Below are 11347 nucleotides of genomic sequence, written 5' to 3' on the forward strand. Positions count from 1 at the left end.
CCTCCAGGAAGTACTCTGCTATCATCACCCACATAACCGGTTGCTGAGACCCCCAGTTCCCCTGGATGTCCTCTCGTAGGGTATGTAATGCAATTTAGTGTGTTTTCTCTAGTCAGTCATTTGACCACCTACTGTGTGAGCTTCAAGAGGGCCCCACTTAATCCATCTTGCTCGCCATTGTTTCTCTAGCGCCCAGCACAGTGCCTGACACACAACAGGTGTTTTAGAAGCATACACCACATATGAACGACTAAACAAACCAGTCAGGATTCTTAGATGCAAACAACAAAACCAGCTATGCCTGATTTAAGGGAGAAGAAATGATTTCTTCGAGGGCAGTCAGCTAGTTCACAGAAACACAGCAAGTTCTGGAGAGCCAGGCTCAGGACCACACAGCAGAACGGTGCCGGCCACATGGCAGGACGCGTTTGGTGAAGGCACCACTGCTGTCTTCAATAACAGCGAGCCCCTGTCACTGAGACCATCACCATCCCCAGCCGTGGGCCCTTGACCCCTCCAACAACGATGTGCCCTGTTCCTCTGGGAACTTGAACTCGCTCCTCCTTCTTCACGTTATGAACTCTTGATCGAGAGACGGAGGCCAGTGTCCTGATGGGCACACAGCCTGAGTCACGTGCGCAACCCTAGCCGCAAGGGAGCCTGGGAACAGGAGTTCTTCGCATTTTTACTTCCTTGAGTGAGAGGGAGGGGAGTCATCGGGTGGGGGCCTCCTAGGAATGGGGTACACGTGCGGAGCAGTTCACAAGTAGGGGAAACCTCTACCACAGCGATCAAGTGAACGGACCCATAATGTGGTTTCCCTCCCTTCTTGCTGCCTCAGTTTCCTCAGCTGCAAGAGGAAAACAGGTCAGTCCTTCAGTTTCCTCTCTGGCACTAACATCCTATGATTCTGGTTTTGTGTTGTTTATCCATATGCAGCCTGAAGACACAAGAAGCACAGGTGAACCAGAGGGAGGAGAATCTCCCAGAAGTTCCTGTACCAGTCAGGACCAACTGGGTTATGCCACAGTAACAAATCTACCAAGTCCCTGGGGACTTATGCCAAAGGACACTGCCACGGTTAGGGACGTGGCTATCTGGAAAGTGGAAGGGGGGCGTGTTCACCCACTGCTGTAGGTACTTTCTACAGCTCATAGGAAGCACGATTGCCCTGAACTATTTTGAAGGAGCGTGGTCAGAATGGCTAACAAAGAAACTAGCTGTTCCACCAGAAAGGCCAAGTTCAAAGGCAAGCAGCTTCACAGAGGAGGGTTTATCAGCAGTAATATTGTGGATGATTTATTTATTTATTCCGTCATTCATGGATGTATTCAAGTATTTATGGGGCATCCACTATGTACCAGGTACCAGACTGGCCACGGGGATGTGATGGTAAACAAGACAGAAAGGTCTTTGCCCTCTTTGAGCTTATACTCTAGCGAGGAAGAAAGAGAATCACTAGATAAACAAAGAATTACACAGGATGCTTTCCGTGGTGCTCAGTGCTACAAAGGCATAAGCGGGGTGGTTCAGGAGATCAGGGAGTAAGTGGGTGAGGGGCATCTTAGCAGCGATGATGGTCAGGGAAGGTGAGGCCCCCCCCTGAGATGACATTTAAGCTGAATTGTGATTAATAAGAGGAAAGAATGAGCCAGGCAGAGGGGACAGCCAGGTGAGAAGACTGTAAAGTAGGAGCCCATGTGGCTGGAAGAGCAGGAGACAAGGTCAGGGAAGCAGGTGGGGTCCTTGCTCCATAGCAAGTCATCTGTAGGGATTCTGGGTACAAGGGTTTGGGGGGGGGGGTGCATTGCCTGGCATTAAGCAAGAGAGTGACAAGATCCGATTGGATTTCGTGTTTTTTCAAAAGATCCCTTTGGCTGCTGGGCACAGAGCGGATCGGAGGGGAGCAAAGTAATAACAGAACGAATACAATACCTAGTTCAATAGAGTGAAATTGCCAGCGGAGAATCCCGGCTTTCATTGCTACCGCAAATGGTAAATGCTGCAGGTGCCACAGGGAGTTATCGTGACCAGGGGCAGGGAGGATGTTCCGGTCCGCGAATTCCCAGGGGAGAGTCTCTTCCACTTGTATTAGTCTGGACAGCGTAGGCGACACCACAGCACCAAATTCTAGCCTCGGTGGTTGCACGAGCAGTGCTGTATTTCTTGCTTGCGCTGCATGCTCTTTGTGGGTGGGCCTGGGGTCTCTGCTCCTCACGGTCACTCAGGGACCCAGGCGTCACCCTCTGCAGCCTGGTCTTCATGCTCCCTGCAGCGGGCAGGGGAGAAGTATGCACAGAGAGACGACACGTAGTCCTCTGCACTTTGTGACATCTTCTTCTGTCCCACGGGCCAGAACCAGCTACATGTCTGCATGTGATTGCAAAGAAGCTGTGGTCTCCCGTGTGCTCAGGAGGAAGGGAGGAGTGGATGTGTGCACGGGCACCGGCATCTGCCGTGTGCCTGAAATCAGAAGTCACTTGTCGCCGGCAAAATAAAAAAAGGGCCAGAGGACCATAGAAAAGAGCCCCGGCAGGACGGATGAGGCTCCAAAGAACCACCCAAACTAAAAATAAAGCTGCTTTTCTGCTGGGATATCCAATGTGACTTGGGAACAAAAAAAAAACGCTTGTTTTAGGAGGAATATGGATCTGGCTGGTGCACAGTGGAAGGGGCCAGGCACTCGGGACTGGAAGGTCATTTGGTACAGAGCCTCCAAATGCCAGGAAAGTGGATTCACCCCCAGGCCCCTTCACCAGGCCTCAGTTCTCTTGCCTCTTCCTGAGGTCCCTCTGCATAGGGACACGCACATGCTGGAGAATTCTGTAACCCTTTCTGCATTGCTCTGCGATCTTTCTCTTTGGGACTTGTCCTGCACACACATTTTTTCTTTTTCTCCTAACATCACCATTTTTAGTAATAACCATAGCTACACATTTCCAAGTACCTTCTAAACATTTCACATAGCATAGCTAATTCAATCCGCACAACAATCCCAGAAGGTAGGTATGGTTATCATCACCATTTTACACGTGGGGAAACTGAGGCACGGGGCGACTCAGTAACTTACCTAGAGTGTAGCAGCTAAGAGCAGAGGAGCTGGGAATCAAAACCAAGGGGTCTGGTCCCGGAGGCCCTGCTCTCCGTCTGTAGAACACAATGCCCCAGCAGACACGGCCACAACCCACACTGGCTCCAAAGAGCATCTGTCCCCGAGGAGTGGAGGACAGCAAAAGATCCTTTTTGGCCAAATTCCTTGACTGGTGACTTGGGACTTCACAGAGGAGTGAACCTTCCTGCGTGGACATGCACAGAAACTAGCCAAAGCAAATCATTTAACTCTTCTCACTTTTCATTTGATTCTACTTCATATTTGGGTTTGGGTTTTTTTTTTTTCCCAACAAATATTTTTGAACCTCTCCTATAAGGAAGACACTCAGTCAATGCACTAAAGGGAAGTAAGGAGAAGAAACTGGGCGCCTAAGTCACAATCTCTTCCCTCGAAGGGCTTGCCATCTACTCAGGAAAACCAGACAGAATCACATGACAACACAGACCCTGTGCTCAAGAAAGCCCCAGCTATGGGCTGACAGCAAGTTCTCAGATCAGCAAATTAAAAAAAAATACCGCATGGGGTGCCTGGGTGGCTCAGTCGGTTAAGCATCTGACTTCAGCTCAGGTCCTCTGCGACAACAACTCAGAGCCTGGAGCCTGCTTCGGATTCTGTGTCTCCCTATCTCTCTGCCCCTCCCCTGCTCACGCTCTGTCTCTCTCTCTCTCTCAAAAATAAATAAACATTAAAAAAAATAAAATGAAGTGTCTTCAAATGTCTACATAATTTCTTTAAAGGAAAGAAAGAAGAAAAAAGAAAACAAAGAAAAGGAAAAGAAAGGAAAGGAAAGGAAAGAAAAAAAAAAAAAAAAAAAAAAAAACAAGACAAGACACAAAAGCAGGCCAGAGACAGGAAAGCGAGACAGAAGGTGAGTTTTGTAAGGCCACATTCCACTCAGCTGCCTAAGCATCTGCACAAGCCCCGGTAGGAAGGCCCAGGGCTGTGAACAAGTGTTTTAAACTCTATTCCTTACACCCTCAAGCCTGCCATCTTCTATGCTTTGGAAAATTTGCTTCCATCACACACACACACACACACACACACACACACTCAGAGCGATCAAAAAACCAACAACAACAAAAACCTACACATTTCCGTGTTGCACGAGTCAGAACCCGCAACCTACTCTAACTGGTTTTAGAGAGAAAATACATGTATCAAAAGTTATTCGACAACGCAGAGAGTTTCAGAGAAGGCCATGGAGCTGGTCTTCGACATCGTTAGGGACAGCCCTCAAGTTCAGAGGGCTGGTCCCCTTGCAGATAGGGTCCCTGTCCTGGGGACAGGCACTGCAGCATGAAAGGCCATCCCCAGGACTCTCACTGCTGTCTCTGAAACCTTGACGGCCCTCTGCTGCCCTCCACTCCTTGGCTAAGTTCATGACTTCCACACGTCACCTCTTTCCTCTGTGTGTTTTCTTCTGAACTGAAGCTGTTCATTGATGCAGCCAAATGCAAGATCCCAGGTCACATGCCTTCCCAGTAACTAACACCGAGGCTGGGAAAGTGAATCCTGACTTCTCTCTCTGGAAGGTGGGATTCATAATAGGAGTAGTTACCAGGGTGGCCACACATTCTGGTTTCTTAAGAGAATCTGGGTTTCTGGGGCATCTGGGTGGCTCAGTCGGTCGAGCATCTGACTTCGGCTCAGGTTGCGATCTCGTGGTTCATGGATTTGAGCCCCGAGTCGGGCTCTGTGCTGACAGCTCAGAGCCTGGAGCCTGTTTCAGATTCTGTGTCTCCCTCTCTCTGCCCCTCCCCTGCTCATGCTCATGCTCTGCCTCTCAAAACTAAATAAACGTTAAAAAATTAAACAACAGAGAATCTCAGTTTCTGCCTCTTGTCCCAGCGTAATTATTAATAGCACCCTTTTAACTCTCCAGTGTGGTTCCACTTGGATCATAAATTATATAGACATCCCTATAATTCCCAGTAATAATCGCTGGGTTCAGTCATCACGAATGTCCTGCCTTCCCTTCCTTCCCAGATCCTCTGCCCCTCCCACTCCAGAAACCTGTGCTTCCGAATGTGCCCTTCTCCTATTACAAAGCAAAAGGGGACTCTTCTGTTTGCACTCAGGGAAGTCAACAATGGGCATACCTCAGGGAACCTTCCAGTCAGAAGACGGAGAACTTTTCTATTCAAGATTAAAAAAAAAAAAAAAAGCCAAATTAAAATTCAGAAGAACAAAGGAAAATATGAGCAACCAGCTGGCAGGTTTAGTTAGACATCCAGGCAGGGGACAGCTCATGGAGGGCCTTGAATGACAAGGAGAAAACTTTGGACTTTATCTGTGGGAAATAAAACATATATGGAAGTTCTCTGAACAGGGGAATGGCCTGACCCTGTCCAGTATACTTGAAAGAGTAGGCACCAGACCGACCTGAGTTTAATGTATGATTTATTGTATGGAATGAGGGACAGAATGGAAAATTACTTAACCTCTCTAAAACTCGAATTTATCATTTGTAAAACAGAGAAAATGAAAGCCTCCTTTGAGATTGTTGTGGGGATGAATTAAAATAAAGTTCTTGGCACAGTATACAAACACACAGTAGGTACTCGAATGACGTTAGTTGCCATAGCTGATGTCCAGGCAGGAGTTGGGGGAGCACCATGCAGCACATGCATGCAGAGCACCAAGAAAGAGGAGAGGCTGATCTTCGGCCCTGTTGTTCCATCCATCACTAAAAGTGGGTGTTGGAGTCTCCAACTATTATTATTATTGGCTTAACTATTTCTCCATTCAATTCTACCAGGTTTTGCTTCATGTGTTTTGGGGACTTGTTAGGTGCATATATGTTCATATTATGTCTTTATGAGAAATTGACACTTTCATCATTACAAAATGTCCTTCTCTGTCCCTACTCACAATTTTTGTCTTAAAACCTACTTGTCTGATAGCATAGCCTCTCTAGGTCTTGTTTGGTTAATGTTAGCATGACGTATCTTTTCCTGTCCTTTTACTTTCAATCTATTTGTCTCTTTGAATCCAAAGTGCCTCCTGTAGATAGTATATACTTGGATCGTGTTTTTTTTTTTCCAATTCATTTTGCCATCTCAGCCTTCTATTGGAATGTTTAGTCCATTTGTGTTTAACGTAATTGCTGATAAGATAGGATTTGCAGTTGGAATTTGCTATTTGTTTTTCACATGTTTTATATTTTCTGACCCTCTGTGCTTCTGTTTCTGTTAGAAGTACAGTAGAAAGTGTATAATTTTAATTCCCTATTGCTTCTTTTATCATATTTTTAAAGTTACTTTCTTAGTGGTTGCCCTGGGAATTACAATTAACACCTAAACTTAAAACAATTCTGTTTGAATTGTTGCCAACTTAATTTCAATAATATGCAAAAACCACTGTTCCAATACATCTCTGTTCCCTCCTCCTTTGTTTTACTGTCATACAAATTAGATCTTTACATATTATAAGCTCTTCGACACAGTTTTATAATTGTTGCTTTATGCGGTTGTGTTTTAAATCAGACAGGAGAATAAAACCATTATAAAACAAAAATGCATTTATTACATTGTTTTTATATTAACTTATGTAGTTATCTTTACTTGTATTCTTTATTTATTTGTGAGGATTCAAGTTACTGTCTCATGTGCTTTTATTTCATCCTGGAAGACTCCCATGAATATATCTTGTAGGGCAAGTCTGCTACCAACAAATTCTCAGTTTTTGTTTATCTGGAAATGTGTTAATGTCTCTTTCATTTTTGAAGCTTGGTTCTGCTGGAATGTCTCAGTTGACCTTTTTCTTTCATTTCTTGAATATATCATCCCACTGCTTTTTGGTCTCCATCGTTTCTGATGAGGTGCCAGTTTTTGGTCTTATTAAAGATCCCTTTTCTCTTTTCTCTTACTGCTTTCAGGATTCTTGCTTTGTCTTTGACTTTTGACCAGTTGACTGTGATGTGTCTAAGTGTGGATCTCTGAATTTATTCGACTTGAAATTTGTTGAAGTTCTTGGATGTGTAGGTTAATATTTTTCATCTAACTGGAGAAGTTTTAGAAGTTTATTCAAATAGTGTTCCTGCCTCTTTCTCTCCTCTCCTTCTGGGACTCCCATTATGCACATGTTGGTAATCTTAATGGTGTCCCATGGGTCTCTGAGGTTCTTCCATTTTTTAAATTCTTTTTCTTTCCTCAGACTAGATACTCTTAGTTGACTTATCTTCAAGTTTGCTCTTCTTTTATTCTGCCAATTCAAATATGCTGTTGAGACTATCTAGTGATTTTTGTTTTTATTTCAGTCATCGTACTTTTCAACTCCAGAATTTCTATTTGGTTCTTTGTTTTGTTTTGTTTTGTTTTAATAATCTCTATCTCTTTATTAATGTTCTCTATGTGGTGACACATTGTTTGCATACTTTCATTTAATTATTTGGAAGTTTTTCCCTTTAGTTCTTTGAACACTTTATAATAGATGATGAAAGTCTTTGTCTAGTAAGTCCAACTTCTGGGCTTCCTTAGGGAGAATTCCTATTGACTGCTTTTTTTCCCCGTGTATGGATCATACTTTCCTATTTACTTTCACGCCTCATAACTTTTTGTTAAAAACTAAGCATTTTAAATAATACATTGTGGCAACTCTTCAGACTCTCAGACTCTCAGACTCCCTCCCACCACAGGATTTGTCATTGTTCTGTTTGTTGTCGTTGCTGTTTAGTTAGTGACGTTTCTGATAGAATTCTGTAAAGTCTGTATTATTTGTCATGTGCAGCCACTGAAATCTCTGTTCAGCTAGCTTAGTGATTGTCTAATGGTTGAAGAGATTTCCTTAAATGCTTTCAATGACTAAGACTTTCATCTTTTTCTGAGGGGCTCTGTGTTGGTGCACACCTTCAAGTCTCTGATAATTTACAACCCTGCCTGAACCCTTCGATTTCTGTTTGTGCAGAGTCCCAAGATCAGCCAGAGGTGAGAGACTGGAGCCTTCTCAAGTCTTTCCTGGGGACGCACAGAGCACTACACATGTGCATGGCCTTCTAAATCCCCAGGAATATGTCAGAGCTTCTCAAAGATCTCTGTGGGAACATCTCATTCACCAGATTTAAGTTTTTTGGCCAGCTTCCTGTTTGCCCAACAGGTATTACCACCTCAGGTAACTGTGACGTTAAACAATTGCCTATGATTGTTTTTGACAAATGCTATCCAGACGAGATCAGTCGCGTTCAGGGTGATATAGCCGTAGACCTGACAATTGCTATCCAGATAGAGTGTTTTGCTCTGAGCCAAAGCAAATAAAGATGAGTCCTTTTATGGGAGCTGCTGCGCAAGTCAAATGGCGACAATTCTCTGAGGATAGAGCTTTTGGGAAGCTCTAAACTCATACTTCCCCATCCAGTGACTGCTAGGCTGCTGGTCTGCACAGCTGCTGTGATTGTGGTGCTGCTGGTTCTCAAGGCTACTGCGGAGCTGGGGAAAGAGCCATGGGAGCCAGACAAGTTAAAATGCCACAAAGCTCATTGTTCTTGCTGAGGTGAAGCTATTTTTCCCCAAATAAGCACTCTTTGGATTATTGCAAGCCTTTATTAATTTCCAGCATCCTGAAAATAGTGGTGTTGAACATTTTCCCAGTGTTCTCATTGCTTTTATGGAAGAGCAGACTCCTGAAGGTTCTTACTCTTCCGTTAGAGAAGCTCTTCCCTTTCATGAAGAGTTTAACTGGGGCCTAACATGATCAGATCATTTTGTCAGACTCTGTCTGACCTCTGCATTGAGAACAGATTGGAGGGATGGAACAGGCAGCAAGGGGAGAGTTAAGAGAATCTTACTGGGGAGAAGCGATGGCTGTCAGAACCAGAGCAGTAGGAGCAGCGTGACTGTGGAAAAGTGCATCAGTCCAGCAGACTCACATAAGACATTTTTTCTTTTTTCTGATCTACCAGTGATCCAGGAGCTGAAACAGGTCTCATGCTCGATCAGATAATCAGATCTGAAGGGAAGCGGCCCAAACACAATGCAAGGAAGAGTAGAGGCTGCTTGCTCATCTCTGGGTACCACAGAAGCTTTGTGAGGGAGGAGAGTCAGGAGATCCCCAGGGGAGAGTGAAATAAGTCGTGGGAAGGGCAAATGAGGGCTGACACGAGGGGCTGGGGACCAGGTGTTCCTTGGCCCCTGCTGTAGAACAGCTGCGGGGCCAACCAAAGTTTTGCCACCTGGGATCCTTCAGGACCACGAATTCATCTCTGCCCCTCTTAAGAGGCCGTCCCTGAGTGCATTGTGTTGCTGGAGTCCAGTAGAGGAACCAGGTAAGAGTGGAGTGGGCTGCTTTCTTCTTCATTTCGTTCTCTCCCAAGAAATTCTCTGAATGAGCTTTTGTATGTCCCAGATGTTCCTGCCTTTGTTCCAATTTAATCCTGTCTATTTATCCCCTGTGGTACCTGTTTATTATCTTCCATTTCTCTTCGGGAGCTGGGGCTCAGTGGATCTGCCAGGACTGATCTGATCTGCATTTGGGCAAACACAACCATGCCCAGGCCTTGTCATCCAGCTCCCATATGAAAGAGTCAGAGAAGGAGAAGCATTAAAACCGGTACCACCAAGAACAGCAAGCCCACAGAGATTTAAAAATAAACATGAAAACTGCTCTGGGTGCTGTTCAGAGGCACTTGCAAACCCCTTCAGTGGAGACACAATGGAGCTGCGCACCCACTCCCCGGGCCCCATCCTCCTGCAGCTACAAATCATGTAGACTTGGCTCTTGACTTCTGCCTGAAAGGGGGACTGTGGCTCCCAGCAGGGCTGTGGAGACAATGACACAGAACCTCTCCCCTGCGAGGATTCAAAATCTGGGAACGTTACAGCTGTTGGAGGCTATAACTTTGGGTCTTTGATGAGATCTCCGAGGGCAACCGGGGGAGGAGGGCTCAAGGACTCAGAGTGAGCCACATACTCAGAAAAGGTTACGACACAGTCTTCCTGGTTCCCCCCTGGACTGCTTTCTCCAACAGCACATTGCATAGGCAGGGCTCTAACATGCAAGTTGAGAATCACAGCAATAACAGAGGGGGGGGACAAGAGATTTTATTTATTACCTTTACCAGATCTACGGAGACCAGCTATCCAGCCATACTGTCTCTAACCTGGACCTCGGAGGACACCCCTGGACTGCAGCCACCAGGCCCCACAACCCCACCTTTGGGAGCTGCGGGCAGACAGGGTCTGATTCTTCACTAGCACTAAGTTCAAGGGAGCTATGTCATGAACCACAGGTTGGAGCAAAAGCCTTGGAGGCAAGTCACGGTGAAACCCACCCCTACTTACCTGAGAAAGGGGCAAGAGTGCTTCTAAACTTTCTCCTGAATCCACACTCCTTTCGCCACCTGCCGCGTGCCCACCTTGGCCTGCAACAGGAGTGAGATGGGACCTCAGATGATGTCAGGGCCGACTCCATGGCAGCCAAGTGTGTTAATTCTGTGATTCACCGCACCCCGGCTCTTTTAATCCTCACATCAACACTGCGAGGCTGACATCGATACCTCCATGGCAGACATGAGTCAACCAAGACCGTGAGAGGTTATATAACTTGCCCGAGATCACGCAACTAAGAACTGGCAGCCCCAAATTTGAACTCTGGTCTGTCAGATCTAAAGCGGAAAACATGCTTGGGAATCTCCGATGCACCAGGGTTCCCACTGGCCAGTCCTCAAAAGGCCGTCTGTTCTACCCATCCAGGATGGACAATCCCTGCGCCTGCATAGCCGTGTGGGGGTGGAGGAACGTGGGGCCCTGCAATGTTCAGCATGCGTCCCTGCGGTCACCACAAATGGCTCGTTTTATAGTGGTGGCGGTGGCGGCAGCTTCAGGCGCCTTTGCCTTGCAGGATTGACATCAATCCTCATTCAAATCAAACTCCTCTGAAACATGCTCCAGTGGAGTGGAATTTCCTGCTAAATAAGGTGTTATTAACCCAGCTCCCGGCTCCTTGGGCCCGGGCTGAGCTCAGCAGCAGCGACAGCCACTCCACGCTACTTAAATACCGATTAATAGACATTGCAGCACTGGCCCAGGCAGACCCGGTGACCTCAGGTTCCTGTGGGCTCCTCGGGGCTCCTCAGACCATGATGCCTGGAAACTCACAATGCATCTTCCTCGACTCTCATTCCAGTGCAGTCGCCAAGCAGCATTTGGATGCTTTGTGGTCTCAGGACAAGGAGATAGTGGGGGGGGGGGGGGGGAGAAAGGGGGAAATTGCTGTTCTCCTTCTGCGGCCTCTTCCTTACCA

Source organism: Herpailurus yagouaroundi, unplaced genomic scaffold (assembly GCF_014898765.1).
Source record: "Herpailurus yagouaroundi ecotype Mexico unplaced genomic scaffold, PumYag 77, whole genome shotgun sequence".
Classification (NCBI taxonomy): domain Eukaryota; kingdom Metazoa; phylum Chordata; class Mammalia; order Carnivora; family Felidae; genus Herpailurus; species Herpailurus yagouaroundi.